Source organism: Penaeus monodon, chromosome 8, assembly GCF_015228065.2.
Source record: "Penaeus monodon isolate SGIC_2016 chromosome 8, NSTDA_Pmon_1, whole genome shotgun sequence".
NCBI lineage: Eukaryota > Metazoa > Arthropoda > Malacostraca > Decapoda > Penaeidae > Penaeus > Penaeus monodon.
Window position 1 is genome coordinate 14,944,610 of NC_051393.1, and position 10,000 is coordinate 14,954,609.

Below are 10,000 nucleotides of genomic sequence, written 5' to 3' on the forward strand. Positions count from 1 at the left end.
TATTCTCTTTTAATCAAAACAAAACCACTATTTGATTCAGATAGATTTGAAAATGATATGACATAATTCTTAGAACCAAATAAAGTGAGTATATAACGTGGCTTATGAGGAGGAGGTAAATACAGTAGAGCACAAGAAGACTACTTGTATCAAAATAAACAAATATGTTTTTTAAGACCATAATCAACAAATGTGTCTAATTACAATTACAAGCAATTTATAAAGAACACATCATTATTCATTATTGCATGAACAACACTGATTAAAATATATTTTTTTTATATAAGTAATCCCAGCACTTTAAATTAGACTTTCCAGGCTAATGAAAATAACAAAGTCATCAATCCACTTATCTTTTTTATACATTATATGAACTGTTTTATTGTAAATCACACTTACCATACTTACCTTATTTTTGATAGTCATTTGACAGCCTTAGGAAGTCCCTATCCAAATCTAAAGGTAATACAAGCATATACATCTACTTTAAAGGAAATGGGATTGTGGTAAAAGCTTTAGTAAATTTTCCTTCTTATGTCTCAAGATTAAGGATGAATAAGAGAAATAAAATCTCTTTTTTTATCTTTCCCTCCCTTACTATCTCACTGAGTCTCCTTCCCTCCCTCTCACTCACTCACTCACTCACTCACTCACTCACTCACTCACTTACTCACTCACTCACTCTCTCTCTCTCAATTAATAAAATAAACTCAATGCAGAAATGGCATTTACATACATACCATCCCCATTGACATTGGGTTAACACTTATTTTTATACAGATTTTGGTTTTTATTATCTGTAGAAACTTAACCCAATGCTGCCAGGAAAATGCTGTGCTCATTTTAAATCTTTTTGTGAAATGTCTCTGCACATAGATGGCTCTGCTAGTGCTTAGCCACAAAGGAGCCAATTAGTAGACCTTGTGACTTTACCTGATTTCACCTTTCCTTGAATTGGCAGGAAAACCTTTTTTTTTTTTTTTTACTAATGCTATTAATATCGATGGTGTTATATTTATTGCAGACATTATAATTACTATAATGTTATAGACATTACCAAAATAAGATAAAGTAAACTATTTTTGAAAACCAAGGAAAAGGGTAAACAGGTGAGACCGGCAGTACAAGTACAAGTGTAGCCATCTATGTGTAAAAACAATTGGGTTAAAATAAAACTTACAGAAATATGTTATTTAATTTCTGGAAATAATAACTTTTCTCTCCAAAATAAAAAGGAAAAAAAAAATTAAGAAAGAAAGAAAGAAAGCAAAAAAAAAAACAACAGATTCTATTGTTTGGACTTCATAATTACAATAAACCTAATTATCAAAATTATAACTACATCAAGTTCAAGGAATATCTCATCTTATATAATACCAATAACAATAAAACTATTATGCATTCTTTCCCAAATAATTATACACAATTTTAAATTTCATATTCATGCATTTTACTGTCTCAATCACAAGATATCCACTAAGATAATTATTCTTGCTTTAATCATCATCACAGAAGAAATACTGTAAACATATGATTAAATGTCATTCTTATACAATGGCCTTTAGCCTCTCTAATCATTACAATATCCATCATACACACTCACACACATACTCACACTCACACTCACACTCACACTCTCTCTCTCTCTCTCTCTCTCTCTCTCTCTCTCTCTCTCTCACACACACACACACACACACACACACACACACACACACACACACACACACACACACACACACACACACACACACACACACATATAATACAAATTAACGGATAAATAAATATATAACCAAACAAATCAATACATAAAACAATAATGCATGCAATTAAAGAATGAAAAAAATATCTATTATAACTACTGAAAACCACAAAAATAACAGGTTTGATAAGGAAGCATTCACACAGGATATCAGAAAATCAATCAATCAATAAATAAGTGAATAAGTAAACAAATGAATGAATAAACAAATTGATAAAAAAATAAACAAATTTCATCCCTTTCTTCAATCCTTGTAATTATGAACTCTCAAGTTGGTTGAGCAACTCCTTTATAAATAATTTGATATTGTTTTTGAAGGACTACAACTTTACCCACAATATATATGAGTCTATCCTCTGATGACCCATTTCTGATAAAGATAACCTGATCCTAGGGCAAGGGATGCCTGTACCCTACATCTCTCTTCTACAAGACACTATATATCCACTAAAAATGATGGCATGCTACTAAACTCAAAACATAAGCAAATACCTGTGTATAGTGAGAGCAGATGTAACCACATACATACATTCATCTCTTAAGCTATTAGTGAAAAAAATATAAATGCATAGTATTTTATAGTATAAGAACTGCAATGTATGTACCACATCAGCAAATATATAAAAGCTTTCACTTTAACACAAAAGACATTAACATGCATATGTACTGAATGCCAATGAAGATTTTAACCCTTTACTCAATAATATAATACAAGTTATATATTGGTAAATTGTTACTACAGACATAAGCAATACCAATGGATCAAAGTATTTTTTATTGACCGTGAAATTCAGTTCATCCTTTTTCCAGCTTGTTAGATGGTATATACAAAGCTGTCACATGTCTGGTCATAAACACAAACAATATACTGGAATATATCTGCTTATCACACAAGTGTATGCATGTGTGAGTTTACTTACTGGTCAATCTGAGATAGGAAGGCATGAGAACGCCAGGTATCCGAATATTGGACTCAGCGGATTCCATACTTTGCCTCAATTACTGATAATCTTCCCAAATAAGGATGGTTGCATATCAGAGGACAGCTGCTGTAAAGACGACATATAGGATGTATATAGCTTGGCTTTCGTAACATTGGATATCTTACGACTTTACATCTCAATTTCTTTTTCTTTTTTACTGATCACTTTAAACCCTTCAGCAATTTATTTTCGCTCCTGGCAAAATTTCTGTATATAACCTACTTTAGGGTATGTAGAGAGAGAGAGAAAGGAGGAATGCAAGAAAAGATTTGTGAAAAGTCAATTGACCAACTCCAAATGTATCTGTATATATAGATGACAACAAAAATACAGGAAACTAACGTAACTCTTTGTTCAAATACATAACTATAAACATAAATCTACATCTAAATCTCAGACTGACAGGCACAAAGACATACAGACACAGACACACAAAAGAAGAATAAATACATAAATGCAAACACAAACACAAACACACACACACACACATACAGTTTCTCTCTCTCTCTCTCTCTCTCTCTCTCTCTCTCTCTCTCCCCCCCCCTGCCTGCTCATGGCTTGTATATAAAGTCTACACACACACACACACACACACACACACACACACACACACACACACACACACACACACACACACACACACACACACATACACACACACACACACACACACACACACACACACACACACACACACACACACACACACACACACACAAAAAAAAAAAAAAACTTTTGGCCAGGAAAATGGTTGAATATATGTGAAAAAATAAAAACCGACATTGAATTATTCTCAGTACCAGACATTCTGTAAATGCATGTGTTACTAACCAGACTATTTATCAACTACCATGTTCACTGAGAAGTATATTGCCTTACTGAATGATCACAAGCACCAGCATTAACCCATTTCTGCTGGGATGACATGTTTAGAGAGTACGTGCCATGTCCACTGCCATTTTAGTTTACTGATTTTGTTTACACACAGATGGCCCCCCAAGAACCTAACTTACCAAGGAGTCAGTTACTATTCTCATCTATCTTACATGTTTACTCTTTGTCTTGATTTCTAGCAAGATCTTTTCTTTTCTTAATCTTTCATTACTATCAGTATCTTTAAATTATGATAATCATAATGTCAATAACAATAATAGCATTGATATTCATAGCATTTTTTTTTTTATTATCAGAATATTCAAGAAATGGGGAAACCAGCTAAGGGCTTATGAATTGACTCTTTAGTGACAGAGTACCTGTGAATTCATCTATTTGTAAGCAAAATTCAATATAGAAAACTTCAGTGGATAGTACAAGCACCCAGCAGCAATGGGTTGACATAGCCAAAAGCAATATATCACTTGAGAAGGAAAAAAAATAATAATAATAAATAAAAATAAAATAAGTAACTAAATAAAAAACAAAGAACTACGGAAATAGCACACTCTATTACCATTCTTCCATTTGACTATTACAATCAAGTCTTGCACTCTATCTGTTCCATTTCTATGAATTCAAATATGCACATGAAACATTTTCTAATGCAACTAAAGGAAATAATGTGTAAGCACTTTCTTCTGTGTTACTTGCTACAAAATACAAAATTATCTTACAACAGGCAAATAACTATTTTTTTTCTTCATAATTTAACTACAGGAATGAAACATATCTAAAACAGCTGGCAATAGAAGGCTGTCACTAAAACAAGTAAATCACTCACCTGTTATGTATAATTACTAGGTACAACTATCTCATTCTTTTTTTATGCAGTTTCTAGCTCCATGCAACTTTCATTTTACTCACTGAATATAACCACAACCTAAAATGTAATAGACATATTTCTAGGTGGTTTTACAGAAAACCAGTTTAATAATGATAACAGAGATCAACTAAGGTGAGCATCCTCTGATATAGGAGAGTGAGGTGCTAAAATCACAACTGTAGACCTTTAACATTCAACCTATGCTCTTTTAATTCAGGGTCGGGATCAAACCCTCATGACTCATCAGTTTTCAAGAGACCTGACGGAATCACTGCCGACACATCATCCACAACGACATCTCAGAGGAGACGTTACATCCCCTTTCAGCCTCTGAGAGAGGGTGAACCTCTTGTCACAAAAGTTCAACCTATGCAATATTAAATCTACACATGTTCTTCTGGTATCTTTATAATTTTTTTCAAAATTATTACTAATTCCATTTTAACAGATGTGTCATAGCTTTCCACAGTACTTCAAAGAAATTTTGCTTTCTGGTATGTTAGCTTTCAAGAAATATCTGAGTTTCATATAAGCAATGGAATAAAAACCCATTTCAATTTATGTTTATAAAAAATGTCCTAGAATTTAACAGTACCTTGTCTAATGAAAAAATATAATATCAAAATAAGGATTGAGCAACATATACACTTTCCTTGTTACAATAAAACAGCACTACACCTGAATCTCAACTTATACAATCCCATTTCAAGAACTATACAGCAAACAACCATTTCAATTCTTAGGGTGCAGATACCATCAACTCTATGTGCAGTCTCTAATTAACAAAAACAGAACTTTTAACCCTCAGTGCTCCACGTGACTCTGAAATCTACAAAAGTAACGATAGCACTGAGAGCCATAAAACAGATTCCGTATCAATGTGTTACATGTGAGAATAAGCACTGTGTGCTTTAATATAGTCAAGTGTCTGACTTTGGAAAGATTTTTTCATGACCACTTCTCCATCATTAATCTTGACTTTATGCATGCACTTATTTGCTGTTGACACTATGCCCTCTTTACTTTATTAATGGGTTAATGTATCTTTGGGCAATATTCATCCTCTTATATACATGCATAGTTATTACCTTCCTTGGTTATCATAAATGAACAATGCTATTTACATATACATCAAGTGCCATCCACTGGATATTTATCTGAACAGTTACTTCTAATAGATAACCACAGACAACTTACTGCAATTATTTGGCATTCTTAAAGTTTATTAGTGTACAGCTATCTTAACTGAATACTCTACATAACACACCACATTGTATGTACACACAAAAAAATATGCAATTAGTAATTTAGCATGCACTGGGTTGGTTTGGTTTGCTTAATAATAATTACAATAATAACAATAACAATGACAACAACAACAACAATAATAATAATAATAAAACCTTTACTACATATTTTAACTTCCATTTTAACATTATCCTTTTTATACAGTCAAATTCTTTTCTTTATTTTTTATAGTTTTTACTTAAGTGTTTTGGTAAAATGAAAAAGTTATGACGAGAACAAAATATATGGTAAAAAAATTTTTTAAGTATAAGGCAGCTGTATTCATTATGCTTATTAGTTCTTGTGTTTGTTTAAAAATTTATTTTCCCAATGAGCGAGACAATGCACTTTGATTAAATTTGTCTTCAATTTGTCTTATTTCTTTCTTTCTTGGCATATGTTATAATGAACCCTCTGGTATATGAACATCTAAATAAAAATGTTATGGAAACCTTCAAAATAGTTTATGGCCATCTACTTTCTGGAATCCCTTCCCTTTTGTCCTTTGCTCAAAGTGAAATTTGAGCAAATAATAGTCACTGGGAAGATATGTGAGATAAACTTGTAATATCTTCTTCAGGGTTACATAATTCTAGAGAAGATGTAGCAACGCTATTGTATCAATTACACATACACTCTTTAATTTCATTTATCCCTATTTACAATATATTTGACATCCCCTTCAGCCATAGAAGGCAAAAAATGAGGGGGGTGGGGACTTGCAAATGACTACAGTATTCTGGTCTGGTGTGGGGGATATACTTGGCAATTGCATGCCTAGATTTGGATAGACTGAGATGGTTAGGGTTATCTCAGGTCACATTATGCCGAGACAAAACATACTTAATACATGTCATGAGACACAAGCTTTTAATACACTTAAATAAATGAATTCACAACTGTCAATGATGCTATCCTTGCCTTCTTCACCGACCTAGCGTTACATGTACTGGGGAGACAAATATTTTTTTTTAATTAAGTTTCCTCTCACATGTTTAGCAATCAATAGCAATCCTCAAAGGAGTAAATTTAGACTGGACAATTTGTAAAATGAATGGACTAAAATGCTTTGTATCTCAGATAGTTTGTGGCTACAATGGATAGAATAAGTAGTTAAACACTTCTGTCATTCTCAGACCCTTGAAACCTTGAAAGTTGTGCAGTGTCCATATGAAAACTTCTTTCCTTGTTTCATGAATGCCTTTTTTAGCTGAGCCTCAAATTATATAATCTTTTAGCAATTTCCGGCTTGAGATATTCATAATTTCTTAAGTAGTCCAACTCAAGATGAACTCAATGCTTGGATTAGTAGGAATCTGAGTATGCCAATGCGAGTAGGTGAAGTTCATCTGGAAATGTACTTCATTGCTGACATTTTGAGTGATCCAAGTTGATATTGCAGCTACATTATACAAATTCAAGTCAGAAAATACATGCACACAACATGTATAAGCATATTCATTCACAGTAATTTCCATGGTTTTCTGTAAAACCATCAAGCCTTGTTTTGTCTAAATCATATAAAGTTTGGTTTAGATAAAGCAAGTAGTACTGTACAAAGTAAACATTCTTTGTCATATATTCACAAGGTACAGTACTGACTGTGGCCAGCCTCATGGTGAGTACAAATAAACTACACACTATGTAGCAGTAGCAGATTCAAAAAGAAAATAAAGTATTTGCATAAAGATCAAATAATATGAATAAAGTTCATATGTACATCAGCATGCACTAAATTCAGATTACATTTCAGGTAAACATGATCTTGAAGGAACACTTACAATTATGTCTTAAGAGAAAATATGCATGTATGTGTGTGTGTGTGTGTGTGTGTGTGTGTGTGTGTGTGTGTGTGTGTGTGTGTGTGTGTGTGAGTATGTATGTATGTATGTATGTATGTATGTATGTATGTATGTATGTATGTATGTATGTATATTATATATATATAAAATATAATAATATATATATATTATATAATTATATATATATGTTATATATATGTATATATATGTATTTATATATATATGTTAATTATTGTAATGTATATATTATATTATATATAATGTTATTTTATATATGTATTATATTTTATTTTGTATATATATTATATATATATATTAATTTTATTATATTTTATATGTAATATATTATATGGTATATATATTATAATATATATATATATATATATATATTATGTATTTTATTATTTAATATATATATATATATATTTTGTATATATATATATATATATATATATATATGTATATATATTATATATATATATATAAAATTTATTATATAATATTATAAATATATATTAATAATATATTTGTGTGTTATTATATATATTTAATATATATATATTTTATAAAATTTTAAAATTTATATTTTATTTTATATGTATTTATAGTAAATATGTATGTATATTATGTATATAAAATGTATATATATGTATAATATATGTATATATATGTATATATATGTTATATTATGTATATATATATATATGTATATATTATTTATTGTTATTTATGGGGTTTATATGTTTATATATTATGTGTGTTGGGTGTGTTGTGTTGTGTGTGTGTGTGTGTGTGTGTGTGTGTGTGTGTGTGTGTGTGTGTGTGTGGGTGTTGTGTGTGTGTGTGTGTGTGTGTGTGTGTGTGTGTGTGTGTGTGTGTGTGTGTGATTTTTTTTTTAAATTCACAATGGCCACCAAACTTCCACCATGTATATTCTGGCAAGATAGGGCTTGTAGACCTCATTGATGATTCATTGTTAATAAGCTAAAAGGTCAAGCACTATATTGCTTAAATAAATATTATGGAGATTTGTTGTCCCTTGCTAGAGTGCAATGTATGGTGCCACTGCACCTCTATCCTGCTGGACATCACCATCATCATCATAATCTTCAAGAGCCTAACACCAATAGGGGAGCATGGCCGCATCCACCCTTTGCTTCCAACCACAAGGGTCCCTCATGACGAGTCTCAAGGCAGGCCCTTGGCCCATCTCTAACTCCTTGTGACAGGTCTGGTCAAGCTGCCTAAGCCATGACCTGCTAGGTCGTCCTACAGGCCTCTTCCATCCAGGATTGTCTTGCAGAGAGACAACCTGATGGGCTGGGTCATCAACAGGTAAACATGCTAGGTGCCCTTATAGCCTGAGTTGGAGACCCCAGACTATGCAATTAACAGGTTCTATGCCAGTCTCACAGTGTAGTTGTCAGTTGGACACAGTCCTGCCAACTGTATCCCATGATCCAGCGAAGACAAAAGGCATCAAGATGAGACTTCAAGACACTAGATAGCATCCAGGTTTTGCTTCCATAGAGCAAAACTGGCAGTATTAAGGCCTTGAAGACACATAGCGTGGTCCTTCTGCACAGTTACCGACATATCCAAATCTCTTGTTGATTGAGTTCATGGCTCCTGCTGCCAGACTGACTTCTTGGTCTGATGGCCCAGATATGGACAATGCAAAGCTCTCTGTAACTTCCACGTCCTCACTGCAAGCATGGATCAATTGAACAGGTTCCCCTAACAGACCCCCAAAATCCTGAATCTTGGTCTTGACCCAGGAGACCTCTAGGCCTAAGGGCTTTGCCTCATTGCTAAATGCATCAAAAGCCGCCACAAGTGATTCCAGAGACTCAGATAAAATAGCAACATCATTGAGAAAGGCAAGGCCTGAGACCTTGATATTGCCCATTGTTGCTCCACACTGATTTTGGATAGTAGCTCTGCACATTATCCAGTCCATGCAGGTGTTGAAAAGTGTTGGTGCAAGGACACAGCCATACCTCACCCCGGAATTAAGAGGGAAGAAGTTCAACAGCCCCCCCCCACCACACTTCACAGCACTTTCAGTACCGGTATATAGGCTTGCTATTAGGCCAATAATCAGTGTTAAAATTCCCCTAAGTCTCAGAATCTCCCATAGCAATTCTTGATATACCAAGTCAAACAAATTCTTGAGGTTGATATATGCTGCAAAAACTGAACTCATGACGGCATTCCACAATTACTTGAAGTGCTAGGATACGGTCTATTGTGGATTTGCCAGGAGTGAATCCAGACTGCTCCAGTCTCTGGTGCCTTGGTACGTGCTCAGGAATCCATTTCAGAAGAGTGTGGGTGAAAACCTTGTTTGATATACCGTGCCGTGTAATGCTACGGTAGTTGCTACAGTCCCAATGATCCCCATTCC

General features: G+C 33.2%; 1 pseudogene; it reads right to left on the reverse strand.

The window, feature by feature from the left end:
* LOC119576183 overlaps positions 1-10,000 on the reverse strand; it is a 27,375-nt pseudogene that overhangs the window by 15,220 nt on the left and 2,155 nt on the right.